The 22,157-nt window shown below is 42.0% G+C and overlaps 1 protein-coding gene across 1 annotated transcript in view; it reads left to right on the forward strand.

The window, feature by feature from the left end:
• rbfox3a (RNA binding fox-1 homolog 3a) overlaps nt 1-22,157 on the forward strand; it is a 1,142,209-nt gene that overhangs the window by 1,084,291 nt on the left and 35,761 nt on the right. The window lies entirely within an intron of this gene.

Raw genomic sequence — 22,157 nt, forward strand, 5'->3', positions numbered from 1 at the left:
GTCCAATCACATAGTGAATGCAATGCATAATTGGTCAACAGCCATACAGGTCACACTGAGGGTGGCCGTATAAACAACTTTAACACTTACAAATATGCGCCACACTGTGAACCCACACCAAACAAGAATGACAAACACATTTCGGGAGAACATCCGCACCGTAACACAACATAAACACAACAGAACAAATACCCAGAACCCCTTGCAGCACTAGCTCTTCCGGGACGCTAACTCATGCATATGGCAGTGCCATGTTGGTATTTTTTTCCATAACTTGAGTTGATTTATTTTGGAAAACCTTGTTACATTGTTTAATGCATCCAGCGGGGCATCACAACATAATTAGGCATAATAATGTGTTAATTCCACGACTGTATATATCGGTATCGGTTGATATCGGAATCGGTAATTAAGAGTTTAACAATATCGGAATATCGGATATCGGCAAAAAAAGCCATTATCGGACATCTCTAGTTAGAACTGTACGCTACTTTATTTTAGAAATGGCAACAGCGGAGAATGAATGCCCATTAACAAGAGGACGGAGGAAAAAGAACAAGCTTATCAACTACGACTTATGCAGATCCCAAATACACAACCGCAAGAACCATAGGTCGAAACAAAACGTACCATTTTGGGGTCCTTATACACACACCACAATAATACCCGTATTTTGAAGCACAACACTTCTGACTACAGTAGCTGTAATGCTCCGACAACCACAGCTTCATAACTTACCAAAGTCGTACTAAAACATTTTGACAGATTTTTGAGCGCTGTGTGTGATGTTTTATTTTCTCAATAAAACATCAACGTTTTAGGCTTGCTTCATTTATTTGAACAGGCGCCAGTCAACCTGCAGTCCACACGTATCTCTTGTGTGTGACTGCCATCTACTGGTAAATGCGTGTTTGGATATGTTAGGACTGAAATTGGACAAGCTGGCAGGTGTGACAACAGATGGTTGTCCAAATCTGACGGGGAATAATGTTGGACTTTTAAAGAGGATGCAGGATAAACTTTAAATTAACCCTGTGCAGAAATTGACATTTTTGCATTGTATTATACATCAGGAAGTGTAGTGTAAGACAATCTGTTTTTGGTATAAAGTTAAGTTAGGTTAAATGAAAGTATTATTATTATTATTATTAATAATTTTTGTTATTATTATTATTATTGTTTATCTTACGGTATATATCAAAAATAATAGTGAGCAAAATTTAATTGAAATATTGTCGATGTGGCTCTCCAGCAGTGCTCGGGTTGCTCATGCGGCCACCGGTAAAAATTAATAAACCACCCCTGCCCTAGTGTGAAGGCTTGGATGTCGGATTTTGGGAATATCTCTCAAAAATCGGACAGTTGTGAGCATTTCCTTCGGTGTGTACCACCTTTTAACCAGCAACTAGCGCTGTTGCACTTCTGCCATCACATACGCTAGACCAGGGGTCGGCAACCCGCGGCTCTAGAGCCGCATGCGGCTCTCTAGCGCCGCCCTAGTGGCTCCCTGTAGCTTTTCCAAAGATGTATAAAAAAATGGAAAAAGATGAGGGGAAAGAATTTATTTTTTGTTTTAATATGGTTTCTGTAGGAGGCCAAACATGACACAACCCTCCCTAATTGTTATAAATCCCACTGTTTATATTAAACATGCTTCACTAATTCGCGTATTTGGCGAGCGTCGTTTTGTCCTACTAATGTTGGCGGTCCTTGAACTCACCCTAGTTTTTTTTACATGTATAACTTTCTCCGACTTTCTAGGACGTGTTTTATGCCACTTCTTTTTCTGTCTCATTTTGTCCACCAAACTTTTAACGTTGTGCATGAATGCACAAAGGTGAGTTTTGTTGATGTTATTGACTTGTGTGGAGTGCTAATCGGGCATATTTGGTCACTGCATGACTGCAAGCTAATCGATGCTAACATGCTATTTAGGCTAGCTATATGTACATATTGCATCATAATGCCTCGTTTGTAGGTATATTTGAGCTCATTTAGTTTCCTTTAAGTCCTCTTAATTAAATTTATATCTCATGACACACTATCTGTATGTAATATGGCTTTTAATTTTTTTGCGGCTCCAGACAGATTTGTTTTTGTATTTTTGGTCCAATATGGCTCTTTCAACATTTTGGGTTGCCGACCCCTGCGCTAGACAGACTTTTATTCGTCCCGCAATGGCAATATAGCTAACTCATTTATGCATACGTTTTACGTATGTGCGAGTCACGACGCATGCGCCTTGTGAGGGTTGACAGCGAGACTTGTGCAGTCGCCAATCATGCGCGTTGTTCTGCACATGCGCTCTGTGCTGAGTGAATCGTGTGGGAGCAAGCCTTAGCCTGCAGTAACCACGTGCGATCTTTTGCGGATGCGTTTTGTGTGATGAGTGAATCAAGTGAACCGATTCACCGTGGTGAGTGACTCACAGGTACCCGAGTCAGTAAAAAGAACCACGTTTACCATCACTAGCATGCACACATACAAAAGCAGTCATAGAGAAGCAACAAACAATTGGCAGTCATGTTGTTGTTATGATAGAATATACATTCAATGAATCCAAATCGCTATCATTAGCTAACAACGCCCGGCGCTAGTGTGTCTTATAAGCCGTAAGAGAGCGGGATATAATGCTTAAAATACAAATACAAGTTAGCGCCCTCTAGCCATCAAAGTAAATGTTGCAAACAGCCTCTTTAATTCTGGAATTTCCTCTTTTTCGCATTGTATTTAATAAATGATGTCTTTGTATGTCTTTTGAATTGCTTTGTAAATGTATGTCCTAAATATTGTAAAGCTGGGATAGGGTTGGAGTTGGGGTTGCTCTAATTTTTTGAATTATATTAATTAACGTTCTGTGATTTTTGTAAATAACATTTTTGAAATACCATATTTTCTGGTATATAAGCCGCACCCACTAAATTTTAGAAGAAGAAAAATATCCATCCATCCATCCATTTCTACCGCTTATTCCCTTCGGGGTCGCGGGGGGCGCTGGAGCCTATCTCAGCTACAATCGGGCGGAAGGCGGGGTACACCCCGGACAAGTCGCCACCTCATCGCAGGGCCAACACAGATAGACAGACAACATTCCCACACTAGGGCCAATTTAGTGTTGCCAATCAACCTATCCCCAGGTGCATGTCTTTGGAGGTGGGAGGAAGCCGGAGTACCCGGAGGGAACCCACGCAGTCACGGGTAGAACATGCAAACTCCACACAGAAAGATCCCGAGGCCGGGATTGAACTCACGACTACTCAGGACCTTCGTATTGTGAGGCAGACGCACTAACCCCTCTCCCACCGTGTTGTCCTTATATTAGCCGCAGATACTGAGTATACGTATGTTGTAGAATGAGTTATTTACACGGAAAGATTGTGTCAGTGTTTAATTACATCCCATAATTGTTTCGAAAAGGTGTCTGTAACGCGGCAGTAAAACGGCTGATCAAACAAAACAAAGGTCATCGTCATGGACCCACTAGCTGTGTAAGCTAGCTCTCCAATCAGCTAAACAGACTCAATAACTCCACGGTGACGTTTTGGTGAATTTACTGAGGAATTTGTGAAACTGAAACAATACAAAAATAATGCCATTGTAAAAGTGTTAGCATATTAGCTTATGCTAAGGATGCTAGCTTGATTACATTCCAATAGCGCCTAAAAATATGCATTAAAACACTACTATCAAATATGTGACTATTTAGTATGTATGAATTGTTTTAATTATATTGTAAAACTGTGACAAATGAAGAAACAATATGGCACTTGTACATCCGGTTCAAGGTGCTAAACAAAAAGAAATACTGGCGACGTTCACCTGCAGTGAGGAAACCGTCCAAAATATTACACAAACAACAAAAGACCATTTCAGTATCTCTTTGGTGGTTTATGAAAACTATTCGTTGAATACAAAACATTCTGGCCGTTCACAAAGAAAAATCCATAATCTAACTGCAGGATTCAAAGCATAGAAAAAAAGTACTGGCTTATGATTCGGAAAATACGGTACATTTCTAACCAGACGTATTTTAGGCCAACACTGCGCGTATAAGTAGTACGTCAGCAGCCGGGCTGTTTTGAAATGGTTTTATTACAATGTATATACCAAATAATATATTATGGGGAACAATTATGAATGGAATCGTGAGGTGCCCAAAGATTCCCACCTCAAGCAACAAGACATGGCATTTCATGAATATGAAAAAGACATTCTCCAAATAAACAACATAATGATGAGGACTTCAGTACAGTCAGGTTTGGAGCTGATCATCGAAATAGCACCGCGTTAGCAATTCCCCCTTAAAAAAAACAACTTTGAAAGCCCAAGCTAAACCTTCAGGTAGTTGTCTTGACATGAGCGTGTGTGTATAAGGAGGTTCTGCCAGCTTATCCTCGGGAGATAGAACATGTCAAGCGAGATAAAAAACGTTCTCGGCAGTAGACGTCTGATAATGTACGATACAATCGCGGTGGAAGTGAGTGGCGGTCTCTGAAGAATTATGAAGAAAACAGAGGAGAAGAGTGGAGCAGGTGAGAGGGCACATCCCTCACCAAAGGACTAATTTAGTTTCCTTTCATTTTCTCCACGTACACGCTCCCTCTTTGTCTGTTTATTCTCCCTGACTCCAGTGTATGGCCTCTCTCTCTACTCTTGTATTCTATTTCCCAGCACTTGATTTAGAGGGAAGTCTAAGCACTGAGGTGGAATTGAGAGGAGACGGGTCAGCGGGTGGGAGGCAGTTTTATTTATTGTGGAATAAGAGCGCTCTTAAATAGAACGGATGGGCTGTGAGTCGGGAGACTTTTCTGCACTGTTCTTCCCCCGAGTGTGCACAAGTAAGGCTAAACTGCAACTCTTTACACGTGAGACTAAATCTCAGATTGCTTTTGTCCATTTTCCACCAATTTAATAGCGGTCGCATCGAAACAGCTCAAAACTAAAGACAAAAAGACATATCCAAATTTAAAGGGGAACTAAATGATTTTAATCTACATTTAAAACACTTCCTTGCGGTCTACATATGTCCCAAGATGTCCGAAAATATCGGACTGCTGATATCATCGGCCGATAAATGCTTTAAAATGTAATATCGGAAATTGTCGGTATCGGTTTCAAAAAGTAAAATGTACAACTTTTTAAAACGCTGCTGTGTACACGGACGTAGGGAGAAGTACAGAGCACCAATAAACCTTAAAGGCACTGCCTTTGCGTGCCGGGCCAGTCACATAATACCTACGGCTTTTCACAAACACAAGTGAATGCAAGGCATACTTGGCCAACAGCCATACAGGTCACACTGAGGGTGGCCGTATAAACAACTTTAACACTGTCACAAATGTGGGCCACACTGTGAACCCAAACCAAACAAGAATGACAAACACATTTCGGGAGAACATCCGCACCGTAACACAACATAAACACAACAGAACAAATACCCAGAACCCCTTGTAGCACTAACTTTTCCGGGACGCTTGGGGGCGTGGTTAAGAGGGGAGGAGTATATTTACAGCTAGAATTCACCAAGTATATATAAGAAATACTTGACTTTCAGTGAATTCTAGCTATATATATAAATATATATATATATATATATATATATATATATATATATATATATATATATATATATATATATATATATATATATATATATATATATATTTTATTATACATATTTTATTATATATATATATATATATATATGTATGTGTGTATATATATGTATATATATGTATATATATATATATTTATATATATATGTATATATATATACATATATATATATATATATATATATATATATATATATATATATATATATATATATATATATATAAATAAGAGAAATACTTGAATTTCAGTGTTCATTTATTTACACATATACACACACATAACACTCATCTACTCATTGTTGAGTTAAGGGTTGAATTGTCCATCCTTGTTCTATTCTCTGTCACTATTTTTCTAACCATGCTGAACACCCTCTCTGATGATGCATTCTGCTTCGTCTCCTTGTTGTGTGCGCAGTTGTGCACTGCACTCTCTAAAAGCCATAGATGTTATTGTCACATATGCATGTACAGTAGATGGCAGTATTGTCCTGTTTAAGAGTGTCACAACATTGTTGTTTACGGTAGACGAACTGCTTTACGGTAGACGAAAACGTGACTGCTGTTGTTGTGTGTTGTTGCCGCGCTGGGAGGACGTTAATGAAACTGCCTAACAATAAACCCACATAAGAAACCAAGAACTCACCCTCGATCATTCTACAGTTATAATGTGATTGGGCAGGCATTCTGTTTATATTGTGGGAAAGCGGACGTGAAAACAGGCTGTCGACACGTCACTCAGGTCCGCATGGAGCTGGAGGGGGCGTGGCCTCCAGCTCCGCCTGAATTTCGGGAGATTTTCGGGAGAAAATTTGTCCCGGGAGGTTTTCGGGAGAGGCACTGAATTTCGGGAGTCTCCCGGAAAATCCGGGAGGGTTGGCAAGTATGCTTTTAAAAAAGGATTGAAAATGGAAAAAGATGGGGGGGAAATACTTTTTTTGTTTTAGTATGTTTTTTGTTTGAGGAAAAACATGACACAAACTTTCCATTTGTTAGAAAGACCACTGTTTAATAAGTTTGTGTGTATGTTTCACTGATGAGAGTATTTGGTGAACATCGTTTTGTCCTACTAATTTCAGTGATTCTCGAACTCACCATAGTGAGTGTAAAATACATGTAAAATCTTCCACTCCTTCTTTGTCTCATTTTGTCCACCAAAAGTTGAATGTTGTGCGTGAATGCACAAAGAAGATTTGTTTCAGCCTTGATAGTAGGCTAGTATAGCTAATATAGACACTTAAGTCATGTGTTTCCTTCATTATAAGACTTGTATGTATACGGCTTTTCATTTCATGCGGCTCCAGACAGATTTGTTTTTCGTATTGTTGGTCGAATATGGCTCTTTCAACGTTTTGGGTTGCCGACCCCTGGTCTAGGTGGTCCAGCTTTGAAAATAAATTGTACTCCTTTCAGAGATCACATTTAGTTCCGCTTAAATATATATTTTTATTAGCATGTCTGTAATCTAGTAACTCTATTTCATTGCAGCGTCCCGGAAGAGTTAGTGCTGCAAGGGGTTCTGGGTATTTGTTCTGTTGTGTTTATGTTGTGTTACGGTGCAGATGTTCTCCCGAAATGTGTTTGTCATTCTTGTTTGGTGTGGGTTCACAGTGTGGCGCATATTTGTAACAGTGTTAAAGTTGTTTATATGGCCACCCTCAGTGTGACCTGTATGGCTATTGACCAAGTATGCATGCATTCACTTGTGTGTGTGAAAAGCCGTAGATTCCATGATGAATATTCACGCGACAAATTAACATTCTTAATAAATGACAATAGAATAAGCACATTTGTTTGGGGAGTCATAGTGTAACCATCTGGAATTTAAACTTTGTGTGGTGTTGGAGTCATCCGACTTTTTGTGTGGCCATAAATGCATCACTGGCCAAGTGAGAGAAAGAACGACTGCTGTCGATATGACAGATGACAAAGAGTTGGTTGAAGCCTGGTTTGTACGTTAGACAATGACCAGTTTTACTAGATAGAAGGTTTTTTTTTACTATGTTTTTGTTGTGGTTACGGCCGACAAACTGTTTTGCTCAGTAAAGTGATGGATGGAATTCCGGCCCTTTTTAAATTGTCTCAACAGACCTAATAATTTAACAGTGTTGACGAACTTTGTTTTCTCTGTTGTGGCCGCTTGTTACTCACAGTTGCATTGCAAAATCATACAGAACAAATTGTTATCTTTTTATTTTGTTTATAGTTCAGATGGGATTTAATTTTGTGCGCAGCATAGATTTGAAGTGCGCAGAGGGCGTGTGAGCAATGCACAGGCGCGCACCCTAGAGGGACCGTTGAATGGGTGCCAATTCTATGATTAACTACATTCTTCCATAAAACAGCTCTGATGAATTTATATATTACTTAAAAGAAAACTGGTTTTGTTCAATAAAATTCTACAAACATTTAATAAAGTCAAATACAAATAAGATGTATCCAACACTTCTCTTTTCTAAAGTAAATCTGTACAGCAGACATGATCATTTACATCAACAATATGATTTGCATGAGTTGACAGATTACAAAAAAATTGTTTTAAATTGATTTTTGAATTTCCTTTTTTTATTTGATTAAGAGTTGTTCCAAATAAGAATTGCGATTCATTCTAAATTTGATCTTTTTTTTTTGACGCCCCTACTGTATGCAGTTCTGGATTTGTGCTTATCCAGGATAAATTTGAGGATTATGTCACAACGTCCAGTGTAGTTTTACAACGCTGCTTAAGTTTCTAGCAGGATACGTTGCCTTTGTAACTCATGCAACCAAGCTAACCTGCTCGGTAGCAAGCTAGATTGGGGGATACAAGATTAAGGCCAATAACAGTCCGACTCAGAGCCAATGAAACCACCGCCCACTGACCAATCAGTTGTCTCTGAAGGACTTCCACGATCACTGACAATCTGTGGAATCAGCACAGACACTACTGGAAGAGTCTTTGGGAAAACTGGGAAAACCTTTTAATTGTCTCTATGATTATGAGGAAATTGTAAAGTTTAGTTGGAGGGACTGTCTAATCTAAGCTTGCTTCTTCAAATATTTAGAATGTCACACGATGAAACAGTGCCTTTACTGTGTTCATTCACATGACTGATAATAGTTTACATTTTCAGTATTTCTTAATTTCTCACATCCATTGTTGGTTCAGTTTCTTCCAATAAAAGTGAAATTAATTTCCTTCCATTTGTCGCCCTCATATTACTGCCAGCTTCTTAGCCAGTGGCTTGCATCCTTTTTTATTCTTTTTTTATTTATGTTTATATTTCATTTTTATTTGCTAGCACGTTTGTTTGACATCACCCTGGTTGCAATTGAAAGAATAAAACAAAAATGTTCAACTTCACCATTAAAATAAAATAGTATACTGCAGTGCATACATTATTTGTTTGTTAATGATGCAATAAATTCAGGTATCAGTGATTTTCTTCCAGCTTCTCTCCTGTTTTTTAGCAGCTACAACCATATTTCCTGTAGCAAGTCGACTATCTTTATCTTCTTCATATTTATTATGATAAATTGTTCATTCCAATGCTGAGTAGAGTAAGTTGCTGTGTTGTCGGTACAATGTTCATGATTGTGATTGGTCATCTGCCCCTTTTACATTAACACACTGATGACGAGCTTGGAAAATTCTGGCATGACTAATCATGTGATCATCCAGTGTCGCACAACCACACATCCTAAATGTTCAATGTTTGGCTAAGTTAGGCCAGACAACAAAGAAGAGATTCTGGATAACTTCAATATGATTTGTTGGTGTAGAAAAGCTTAAGAATCGGGAGGATTGCCAATTGCGCCCACTTGCCTCGTTGCTCCTACCCAGTAACCAGACCGAGCTGCCTAAAGCTATGTCCACACTAAGCCGGATAACCCCTTAAACGAATAATTATTTAGCCTAAGCATCGTGTCAGCCACACTAACCCATCGTTTAAGGTCCCCCTTCTTTGATCATTTTTATTGTGCCGTGTATTTCTTGACTCATCGATCGTTTACAAGCCGAGTTAGGAGAGGAAGTGACGCCAGAAAGACCACGTCCCACACAGAAAGTGACGTCAGAAAAAACGCGCCACATCCAGCTTCATAACAACCTGCTCCCACTCGGAGGTAAACACTAGAAAGATGGAGGCGAGTCATTCAGACATGCCTGTGTGTCTCCTCCATCTACATCAGTGGTTCTTAACCTGGGTTCGATCGAACCCTAGGGGTTCGGTGAGTCGGCCGCAGGGGTTCGGCAGAGCCTCTGCCGCAGCGGTCAAGACACACCAGATTCATGAATTGATTAACGTGGACCCCGACTTAAACAAGTTGAAAAACGTATTCGGGTGTTATCATTTAGTGGTCAATTGTACGGAATATGTACTGTACTGTACAATCTACTAATAAAAGTTTCATTCAATCAATCAATCGTGTAAATAAAAACTTCTCCCTATCGGCGTATCTGTACTGTAAAGTTAAAATTTGAATGACAATAAAAAGGAAGTCTAAGTATTATAGATACCCCCAAACAATGTTCCCTCTAATTTTCCATCTGATTTGCAAGTGTGTATTTTGTTGTGAGTTCATGCACTGTGTTGGTTTTGTTCTTTGAACAAGGTGATGTTCATGCATGGTTAATTTTGTGCACTAGTAAAAAAAACATAACTTTGTCTTGAATTTGGAAAAAAATAAAAATAAAAATTCATTTTTCACTAAAGAAGGGTTCGGTGAATGTGCATATGAAACTGGTGGGGATCGGTACCTCCAACAAGGTTAAGAACCACTGCTCTACATGTACAGACACTTGAGGAAATCAAATTACCTTAAGAGAAAGCGATTGCAGCTATTTGGGATACTACACATCTCAGACGGCAAGAGAACTTTCGAATGTCCAGGTCAGCTGTGATTCTACTTACCGAAAGACTTCGTCCATTTGTCCAAGGAGTGACAACGACAATGTGGGCTCCCGTGGATGTGATAAAAAAGGTAGTGTGTGCTTTGTATTACCTGGCCGTCGAGTGAAGACTACGGAAAACGGCGAATGCTTTTGGACTGGCAAAGCAGACTGTATCAGTTATTGTCCACCATGTATGTCGCAGACTCAACGTCTAGGTCCAGAGTATATAAAGTCACCAAAAAAGAATTGACAATGAAGGTGAAGGCAAAAGAGTGAGGAGTGTCCTGACCAGATATCTAGATCCTTAGATTGATTAATATAAAATGTTCTTTATCACATTGTTTACTTTCACATGTTTATTCAATATTTCATTAATTTATGATGGCTCAGGTGTGATTCACTACAATAGGGCCCCACAGCACACTGGATTCCAGTTAATTGAAATACCACAACACTGGATATTGTTCAGATAAGTTACATTAAATTTAAGAACTTGCACACAAAGCAACACTGGAGGTGACTATGACGTTCGCATTTTCAGCGCATGTGTACTAGGTCGCGTTGCGCCGGCGGACGGAGGGGCCGGGGGGGTATTAAACGACCATTGTGTGTGTGTGGACAAGGATAAGGTTAGGTGGGATTTACCCTGGATAACCTTAGTGTAGAAGGGACCTAAAACAAAGAGCAGACAACAGGAAATGGCACACTGAAAACAGGAACTGATCAACTTTTGAGATGCAGACCACAAAGCAAAGTGTTGACTAGTTTTTCAGCAAAGTAATATTTATTATGTTATCATGTCTTGTTGTGCAGCATGAAGTTGTACTGTAATGTCAGGTACACACAATCAGTAGATTGCCGTTGATGCTGAGAAGGATGATTTCTTTGATTTATGAGCAGAATCTATTGATAGAGATTGCATATTTGCCAACATTCACACTATTTCATCAAACAGGGTGAAGCGTATTGATTGTATGTGAGTTATGACTTTGAGAAAGACAGTTCCCAGGAAGGCATATTCTCATCCAGGTTCCTCATTGATTGAAATAGCCATTATATGCGACCCGGAACACTGTCTCCGCTCCCTCCCCTTTGTACTTCCCTCTCCTTATTCTCTGAAGGTCTCTCACTTTAACACAGTTTAACAAAAGGTAGTTTACCCACGCAAACGCTTATCTTTGTCCTCCAGACATATTTCTGCTTCCTTTTAAATTTAGCAAACAAACAAGAGGGAAAAAGAGGCAAAGGAATCCAAATAAAGCAGTCTGGTGGCATCAGAGAACGGGGGATGGAATGAGAAAAAAGATGAGCTTTGGGGGTGGGGATTAGTTCCAAGCCATTGCTGGTGAATAGACTGGGGGGAAAAAATCTGAGGAGACAGAGACAAGGAGAAGTACTTGGAGTTGGCAAGTAGCGGTAACCTAGAGGAGGTGAAGAAGAGCTAGCCACTGGGAAAAAAACGAACTCTGCAAAGTTGGGTCCCTCTTTCTTTCACTATACCACATTGCAAACTATGTCAAAGAGGGTGGAAATCATATAAAAACATTCAATATGATATGTTTTTTTTCAACCATAACAATAGTATCACACACAGCGATTATGCATATTACAATTGTTCAGTGTATCGGTACTAATAGAGTACCGTGGTACTAATAGAGTACCGTGGCACTAATGAATTAAAAAAAAAACGTACGAAACTGCATTTAAAGAATACCGGTACATTTTTTTTCCGTGCAACTGATGGCACGCCGAGGCGCATGTCACGAATCAACATCAACACACGCACAGACCACTTGCAAGCAGAAACAGTGTGGAGCCGGGAAAAGGGAGAATGGACGGGTTTTGGCTTTAAAACTATCAATCAATCAATGTTTATTTATAGAGCCCTAAATCACAAGTTTCTCAAAGGACTGCACAAGCCACAACGACATCCTCGGTTCAGAGCCCACATAAGGGCAAGGAAAAACTCACAACCCAGTGGGATGTCAATATGAATGACTATGAGAAACCTTGGAGAGGACCGCAGATGTGGGTGCCCGCCCACCCTAGGGGAGACCGGACGTTGAGTGGGTCTAGCATAATATTGTGAAAGTCCAGTCCATAGTGGATCTAACATAATAGTGAGAGTCCAGTCCATAGTGGGGCCAGCAGGAGACTATCCCGAGCGGAGACGGGTCAGCAGAAAAGAAAAGAAACGGCAGATCAACTGGTCTAAAAAGGGGATCTATTTAAAGGCTAGAGTATACAAATGAGTTTTAAGATGGGACTTAAATGTTTCTACTGAGGTAGCATCTCTAACTGTTACCGGGAGGGCATTCCATAGTACTGGAGCCCGAATAGAAAACGCTCTATAGCCCGCAGACTTTTTTTGGGCTCTGGGAATCACTAATAAGCAGGAGTTCTTTGAACGCAGATTTCTTGCCGGGACATATGGTGCAATACAATCGGCAAGATAGGATGGAGCTAGACCGTGTAGTGTTTTATACGTAAGTAGTAAAACCTTAAAGTCACATCTTAAGTGCACAGGAAGCCAGTGCAGGTGAGCCAGTACAGGCGTAATATGATCAAACTTTCTTGTTCTTGTCAAAAGTCTAGCAGCCGCATTTTGTACCAACTGTAATCTTTTAATGCTAGACATAGGGAGACCCGAAAATAATACGTTACAGTAATCGAGACGAGACGTAACGAACGCATGAATAATGATCTCAGCGTCGCTAGTGGACTAAATGGAACGAATTTTAGCGATATTACGGAGATGAAAGAAGGCCGTTTTAGTAACACTCTTAATGTGTGACTCAAACGAGAGAGTTGGGTCGAAGATAATACCCAGATTCTTTACCGAGTTGCCTTGTGTAATTGTTTAGTTGTCAAATGTTAAGGTGGTATTATTAAATAGATGTCGGTGTCTAGCAGGACCGATAATCAGCATTTCCGTTTTCTTGGCGTTGAGTTGCAAGAAGTTAGCGGACATCCATTGTTTAATTTCATTAAGACACGCCTCCAGCTGACTACAATCCGGCGTGTTGGTCAGCTTTAGGGGCATGTAGAGTTGGGTGTCAACAGCATAACAGTGAAAGCTAACACCGTATTTGCGTATGATGTCACCTCGCGACAGCATATAGATGCTGAAGAGTGCAGGGCCAAGAACCGAACCCTGGGGAACTCCGCAGCATGTTACCTTAACATAGTCCGATGTCACACTGTTATGTGAGATGCACTGCATCCTGTCAGTAGGATAAGAGTTAAACCAAGACAAGCCTAAGTCTGACATACCAATACGTGTTTTGATACACTCTAATAAAATATTATGATCGGCAGTAAAGGTGGCGCTATAAACATTGGAGTGCCGTTCTTTAAGCGGCGCTTTAAAATATAGCTAGATAGTAGCGGCTAACATCCAGCCATACAGTGTTTCAGCTACTTCTAAATCACTAAACCTTGCCACCATTGCGACAAAAACACTACATTTCTTACAAATATCATCCCTTCAGGACGAGGAATAGCTAAACAAGATTCACTACACACCACACGATAATAAAGTAGCTAAGTGCTAACAGCAAGCTAGCGCTCCTGAATGTGAGTAAATGGGTGGATATAAACAAATAGGAGCAGGGATGTAGGAAACTTATCCTGTATTGTCCAGTATGTATTTCACAGTCACATCGGTTGAATTGTTTAATAAAAAGTTACCGAATAAATTTCAACTCACTGAAATGTTTCGGATCGTATTTTTCTAAATAAACAAATAACCTCCATGGATCTTATCGGCAACCACAACTTATAAATCGAATCGTTGTTAAGACGAATCATTACTGTTATGTACTCAACGATACTCAGTAGTATTTTTAAATCTTCGATGCACTGAGACCGTAGTAAGTGAACCGTGAAGTGGCAAGGGAACACTGTACTCCAAATGTCCTCAATGAGCTGTTTTCAATGTTGTTCAAATCGGTTGAGAAAGGTGGAACTTGTAATGATTGACCGTCTAATTTCCAATGGGAATGTTGTCATGGAAAATGTGACAATGTTTGGGATGTTTTCTGATTAAGCTAAATATTTTGATGTTGGTGTGAGAAATGTGAAAGTAGTTATAGGAATAGGCGGGTTGCATTGATTGATTGATTGATTGAAACTTTTATAGTAGATTATACAGTACAGTACATATTTCGTACAATTTACCACTAAATGGTAACACCCGAATAAGTTTTTCAACTTGTTTAAGTCAGGGTCCACGTTAATCAACTCATGGTAAAAGCAGAATAACTGCTCAAAAAAAAACCAAACATGTTTGGTTTTAAAGTGAAATTTTAGAAATAGAATTAAATTAATTTGACACTTTCTAAAGTTTTAAATGCACATTAGGGCTGCACCATTTTGAGAAAAAAACCTAATTGCGATATTTTTTCTCCAAAATTGCGATTGTGATTCGATTTGCGATTTTACATTTTTTACATAAAATTGCATAAAACTGCAAAAATAATAAGTGAAGGACTAAATGTTACTTTAAGACTGTCAGTCAACATGTTCTTGTCTTAAGGTGCCACACATTAGAACAATATGCAATAATTTACTTTCAAAAATATTTGGCCTTATGAAGACACTGCTTTTGTCAACATCAGGCTCTTTAACTGCATAAATATTTGATTACAATTATACAGTGATTATAATGTCATGTAATCATAATATATAATAATGCAAATAACCATTTAAAAGGATATACACTTTTATTTCTCATTGCTGTAGAATTGTTTACCATTGTACTTTAATTGGAAAGTAAATAACTTTGTTGTACTTAATAAATAGACGACAAAAAAATAAAAAATTGACTAATTTCCATCCATCCATCCATCCATCTTCTGCCGCTTATCCGAGGTCGGGTCGCGGGGGCAGCAGCCTAAGCAGGGAAGCCCAGACTTCCCTCTCCCCAGCCACTACGTCCAGCTCCTCCCGGGGGATCCCGAGGCGTTCCCAGGCCAGCCGGAGACATAGTCTTCCCAACGTGTCCTGGGTCTTCCCCGTGGCCTCCTACCGGTCAGACGTGCCCTAAACACCTCCCGAGGGAGGCGATCGGGTGGCATCCAGACCAGATGCCCGAACCACCTCATCTGGCTCCTCTCGATGTGGAGGAGCAGCGGCTTTACTTTGAGCTCCCCCCGGATGACAGAGCTTCTCACCCTATCTCTAAGGGAGAGCCCTGCCACCAGACGGAGGAAACTCATTTCGGCCGCTTGTACCCGTGATCTTGTCCTTTCGGTCATAACCCAAAGCTCATGACCATAGGTGAGGATGGGAACGTAGATCGACCGGTAAATTGAGAGCTTCCGGCTCAGCTCCTTCTTCACCACAACGGATCGATACAGCGTCCGCATTACTGAAGACGCCGCACCGATCCGCCTGTCGATCTCACGATCCACTGTTCCCTCACTCGTGAACAAGACTCCGAGGTACTTGAACTCCTCCACTTGGGGCAGGGTCTCCTCCCCAACCCGGAGATGGCACTCCACCCTTTTCCGGGCGAGAACCATGGACTCGGACTTGGAGGTGCTGATTCTCATCCCAGTCGCTTCACACTCGGCTGCGAACCGATCCAGCGAGAGCTGAAGATCCTGGCCAGATGAAGCCATCAGGACCACATCATCTGCAAAAAGCAGAGACCTAATCCTGCAGCCACCAAACCGGATCCCCTCAACGCCTTGACTGAGCCTAGAAATTCTGTCCATAAAAGTTATGAACAGAATCGGTGACAAAGGGCAGCCTTGGCGGAGTCCAACCCTCACTGGAAACGTGTCCGACTTATTGCCGGCAATGCGGACCAAGCTCTGACACTGATCATACAGGGAGCGGACCGCCAAAATCAGACAGTCCGATACCCCATACTCTCTGAGCACTCCCCACAGGACTTCCCGAGGGACACGGTCGAATGCCTTCTCCAAGTCCACAAAGCACATGTAGACTGGTTGGGCAAACTCCCATGCACCCTCAAGGACCCTGCCGAGAGTATAGAGCTGGTCCACAGTTCCACGACCAGGACGAAAACCACACTGTTCCTCCTGAATCCGAGGTTCGACTATCCGGCGTAGCCTCCTCTCCAGTACACCTGAATAGACCTTACCGGGAAGGCTGAGGAGTGTGATCCCACGATAGTTAGAACACACCCTCCGGTTCCCCTTCTTAAAGAGAGGAACCACCACCCCGGTCTGCCAATCCAGAGGTACCGCCCCCTGACTAATTTCTGTCAGCAAAAATTCAACCTAAATAGTGCTTTTTTTTCCCAGATGGAAAAATTAGGTCGGACATGTCGAAGTGCTCATATCACCCATTCGATTTGAAGCAGAAATATTCCCACAACGGGACATTTGGCTTTAATATCTTTTTCCTTTTCCTTTTTTTCTCTATAATTTTCAAACTGTTGAAGAAATTGAAGCAAAACTACCTTAAGGAAAGAATAGTAACACGAAAAAACATTTGCAAAGGATAACAAAAGAAAATAGAACAAATGATAAAAACATCATATTCCATCCATCCATTTTCTACCGCTTTTTCCCTTTGGGGTCACGGGGGACGCTGGAGCCTATCTCAGCTACAATCGGGCGGAAGGCGGGGTTACTTTTTAATTGATTTTTGTCTTTATAATGTCACATAGGTTGTTGGAAGTTGTCATGACTTTTTTGTTTTTCTCCATCATTGACGAAAGCCTTTGTTCACTTATTTATGATAATTCGTTTTTTGACTTTCCAAGTACAAAAATAAAAAAAATACTTCAGTTCATTGCGTTTCAAAGGGTTACTTGCATTACTACCATTATTATTATTATTACTATTATATATTAAGAGTACATTAGTGCTTAATTTGGTTACAAAATGATGCTGGCAATAATGTCATTTATCGGCAATAATTTGTGGGACAATTCATGGCTCAGCAAAATGTGTTATCGGCCCAGGTGTAACTTGCCTGGTCAAGCCCTGCTTCTGATCAGTCAACCTGTGCTGTCCACCTGATATCCAGCACTGCTCTTAAGGTTGTCAGGGAGTGATTACCAGCATACACATGGCCTATACAAGTGATGGAAAAACATTGTTATTCACACTTTATTTTGTGTGATGATTGACAGGCGGAATCTTTTAATTGGCTAACTATGGCCAATAAACACCGGATGCTTGGAATGGTACATCCTGTGAAATGAAATCAATTAATTCTGTCTATATAGACAACTGTAAGCTTTTGACTTTATATGATAACTGTCTGCATTCTACCATGGGGATTACATTTGTTTTAAATTGCATTAAAAAGCATTAAATTAGATTAGCTGAGACCTGCAGAAACCCTGTTATATACTTGTGTGGGAAATGTACCAATGTGGTGGGAATGTACTTCACAACTTGTATTATTAATTTTGTAGCGGAGCATCAAAACATATGGAGTACATAATGTGGCCCTTAATGTAGTGGAGTCCCAGTGTCACAGTCGCTCATGCTTAATTCTCTATTTAAAGAATATATGTTTAATTAACTTACCTGGAAGTAATTGACATGCAACATACCGCAGGCAGTAATCCATCATATGAATACCTGATAGTTTGGGCTGCTCTGGGCCAAGTGTAATAATCCTGCCATATGGACTCGGCTCTGTGTACCTTGAGGGAACAAATAAGCAACAAGACACACACACAAACACAATCACACACAAATCTGGAGTCATACTCTCACATTTTCCCCAAAGCCCCTTTGGGGTGATGATGTATCCTTGTTTTGCAATTTCAAAATTAACCTACGCGAAATCATGGTGACAACAATTTAAATATATTAAAATGTGTCCGATAGTTTTTTTTTTTTTTTTTCAAGGTTCAGGATGTTCATCATAATTCTTCTTCCTTGTACTTAGTGAACACTTGTAGTTTGAACAGTTTATTGTTGCTCGTTTGATTTCCTTGCTTAATCCATCCCATAGTTTAATTCCACATACTGATATGCTAAAGGTTGTTTGTTCGTGTATAAAAATGTTTTAAAGTAGATTTTTCTCTAAGGTTATATTCCTGCTCTGTTGTTGAGAAGAATTATTGTACATTCTTGGCTAGCAGGTTATAGTTTGCTTTGTACATCATTTTTGCTGTTTGTAAATGTACAAAATTATTGAATTTCAATATATTTGATTCAATAAATAAAGGGTTTGTATGTTCTCTATATCCAACATTATGTATTAGAATAATTCTAGTTGTAACACAGTTAGTAAATGAAGTGTACATTAGTAATCGTGTCCCCATATTTCTACACAATAACTCAGACATGGTAACACTAGCGAACAGTAGAGAATATGAAGTGATTTTTGGTCTAGAACATCCATCCCATCCATTTTCTACCGCTTGTCCCTTTCGGGGTCGCGGGGGGTGCTGGATCCTATCTCAGCTGCATTCGGGCGGAAGGCGGCGTACACCCTGGACAAGTCGCTACTTCATCACAGGGCCAACACAGATAGACAGACAACATTCACACTCGCATTCACACACTAGGGACCATTTAGTGTTGCCAATCAACCTATCCCCAGGTGCATGTCTTTGGAGGTGGGAGGAAGCCGGAGTACGCGGAGGTAACCCACGCAGTCACGGGGAGAACATGCAAACTCCACACAGAAAGATCCCAAGCCCGGGATTGAACTCAGGACCTTCGTATTGTGAGGCACATGCACTAACCCCTGTTTCACCGTGCTGCCCGGTCTAGAACAAATTATTATGTTATATTTCTTGCTATTGTCAAGACTTGGTCCTCGGAGTTAGCTTTTCCGGGATGCAACGGAAAGTTGGCTCGGGCGAGACGGGAATGTGAGTACATTTTTTTATTGAAACACTAGAACTACAAAAAAGGATCAAACAAAAGCGCGCACAGTGGCGGAGAATAAACTATGAAACCAAAAGACTATAGCAAAAAAGTACAAATGAAAAGCACGCACAGTGGCGGAGAACAAACTATGAAAAACAAAAAGACTATAAACATGGAACAAAAACTTACTTTGACAAGGGACATGAAGCAGGATCTTAGAGGATGAAGAGAGTACATAAGCATAAATGTGGAGGTCGTCAGAACGACAAACTGAAAAGAATGAACTTAAATACTATGGACATGATTAGTGAAAGCAGGTGCGTGACTCAAAACGTGAAACAGATGCGTGACGTGACAGGTGAAAACTAATGGTTGCTATGGTGACAATCAAGAGTGCACAATGAGTCCAAACGTGGAACAGGTGAAACTAATGTGGTAATCATGGAAACAAGACAAGGGAGTGAAAAGACAGAAACTAAAGAGTCCTATAACTAAACAAAACATGACTTAAAACAAAACATGATTACACAGACATGACAGAGCCCCTCCCTTAAGGACAGATACCAGATGTCCAAACAGAAAAAAAAAAAATTAACAATAGTCATGGGAGGGCGGGAGGGGGACATGGCGGTGGGTCGCCAGCCCAAGTGGCCCCGAATCCACCGAGGCAAAGTCAAGTGGCGGCGGCGAGTGGAACGCCGCTGCAGCAGGCGAGGCGGGCGCCCAGGGATTGGCCACATTCGTGGCCGACTGGGAGGTGGGCGCACTTGGCGTGGCGGGCGACCAGGTAGCGGCCATATCCGTAGCCGACGAGGAGGCAGGCGCGTCGTCATCATGGTAGGCGTGGCTTGGCGTGGTGAGTCAGGCGGCGAAGCTCGGCGTGGGTCTTGGTCTTGGTCTTGGTCTTGGCGTGGGTCTTGGTCTTGGCATGGCGGGTCTTGGACTTGGCGCGGGTCTTGGTCTTGGCATGGCGGGTCTTGGTCTTGGCATGGCGGGTCTTGGTCTTGGTCTTGGCGTCGTGGAGCTGCGACTGGCGGCACTTGGCGTCGTGGAGCTGCGACTGGCGGAACTTGGCGTCGTGGAGCTGCGACTGGCGGCACTTGGCGTGGTGGGTCTTGGTCTTGGACTTGGCGTGGAGGGTCTTGGTCTTGGTCTTGGCGTGGAGGGTCTTGGTCTTGGCGTGGAGGGTCTTGGTCTTGGCGTGGAGGGTCTTGGTCTTGGTCTTGGCGTGGAGGGTCTTGGTCTTGGACTTGGCGTGGAGGGTCTTGGTCTTGGACTTGGCGTGGAGGGTCTTGGTCTTGGACTTGGCGTGGAGGGTCTTGGTCTTGGACTTGGCGTGGAGGGTCTTGGTCTTGGCTTGGCAGTGCTTGGTCTTGGCTTGGCCGTGCTTGGCGGCGTGGAGCTGGTACCGGAGATTGGCATGATGCGGCTAGGTGTGGTGCGGGTACTGGAGTCTGCCATGGAACTTGGCGTGGTGGAGCTGGTGCTAGCCTTGGTGCGGCAACAGGTGCAGCGACAGGTGCTAGCCGTGGTGCAGCGACAGGTGCTAGCCGTGGTGCAGCGACAGGTGCTAGCCGTGGAGCTGCGACAGGTGCTAGCCGTGGAGCTGCGACAGGTGCTAGCCGTGGAGCTAGCCTTGGAGCAGGTGGAGGTGGCCTAGCTGGGGGTTGCGGCTTGGCAGGTCGGAAGACTGGTGAGGGTGGTCGTGCTGGAGGCTGTGGCTTGACAGGTCGGAAGACTGGTGAGGGTGGTCGTGCTGGAGGCTGTGGCTTGACAGGTCGGAAGACTGGTGGTGGCGGCCGTGCTGGAGGCTGTGGCTTGACATGGTGATGCAGAGCCACCCCACCTACACAGCTCCCGACCCCAGCCCCTCCCTCAAGGGGCGGATACCAGACGCGCTCTCTGCGGTCTGGAACTCTCTCTAGGGGTGGGCGGGGGGAGGCAGAAACGTCCCCTTTAAATTGTCCAAAATGTCTATTTTCTACCTGTGATTTTGTGGGTGAAAAAAAATGTTTGTGTGACTTGGGTGTGGCTTGAGTCCTGGGGATGGCTGCTGCTTGCTTCCGCCCGGAGAGGGAGAGGCTTGTGGGAGTGGCGTGTCCTGCCGGCTCGCGGAAGTTCTTCCTGACGTCCTTTGTCGGGAGGGGCGCTTCCGGCACTGCGCTGCGTCCCCGCATTCCTGGGACCAAATGGAGTCTCTGTACTCCACGGAGGAGTAGCGCAGAGTTTCCTCCTCCATCGCGTACAGGACCGCCCAAGAAGCCTCGTCCAAAATGTCCAACTCTCGTGCGGAAAAGCGAGTCTGCTGACGACCTACTGTCAATGCTTGGTCTTGGGTGTGTGCTTTTCCGGGATGCAACGGAAAGTTGGTTCGGGCGAGACGGGAATGAAGGTACATGATTTATTAATTATTATCAAAAAAAAAAGGAATAAATGAAAGCGCGCACAGTGGCGGAGAATAAACTATGAAATCAAAAGACTATAGCAAAAAGTACAAACGAAAAACACGCACTATGGCGGAGAACAAACTATGAAACCAAAAAGACTATAAACATGGAACAAAAACTTACTTGGCTTGGACAAAAATAGTTGCATGGAGAATGGACATGGAAAGAAGTATCAGGCATGGACAGAGCATAAATGTGGTGAGGTCGTCAGAAAGACAAACTGAAAAACACTGAACTTAAATACTACAGACATGATTAACGAAAACAGGTGCGTGACTCAAGACGTGAAACAGGTGCGTGACGTGACAGGTGAAAACTAATGGGTTGCTATGGTGACAATCAAGAATGCACAATGAGTCCAAACGTGGAACAGGTGAAACTAATGGGTAATCATGCAAACAAGACAAGGGAG

The sequence above is a fragment of the Nerophis lumbriciformis genome, linkage group LG11 (genome assembly GCF_033978685.3).
Source record: "Nerophis lumbriciformis linkage group LG11, RoL_Nlum_v2.1, whole genome shotgun sequence".
Classification (NCBI taxonomy): Eukaryota; Metazoa; Chordata; class Actinopteri; order Syngnathiformes; family Syngnathidae; genus Nerophis; species Nerophis lumbriciformis.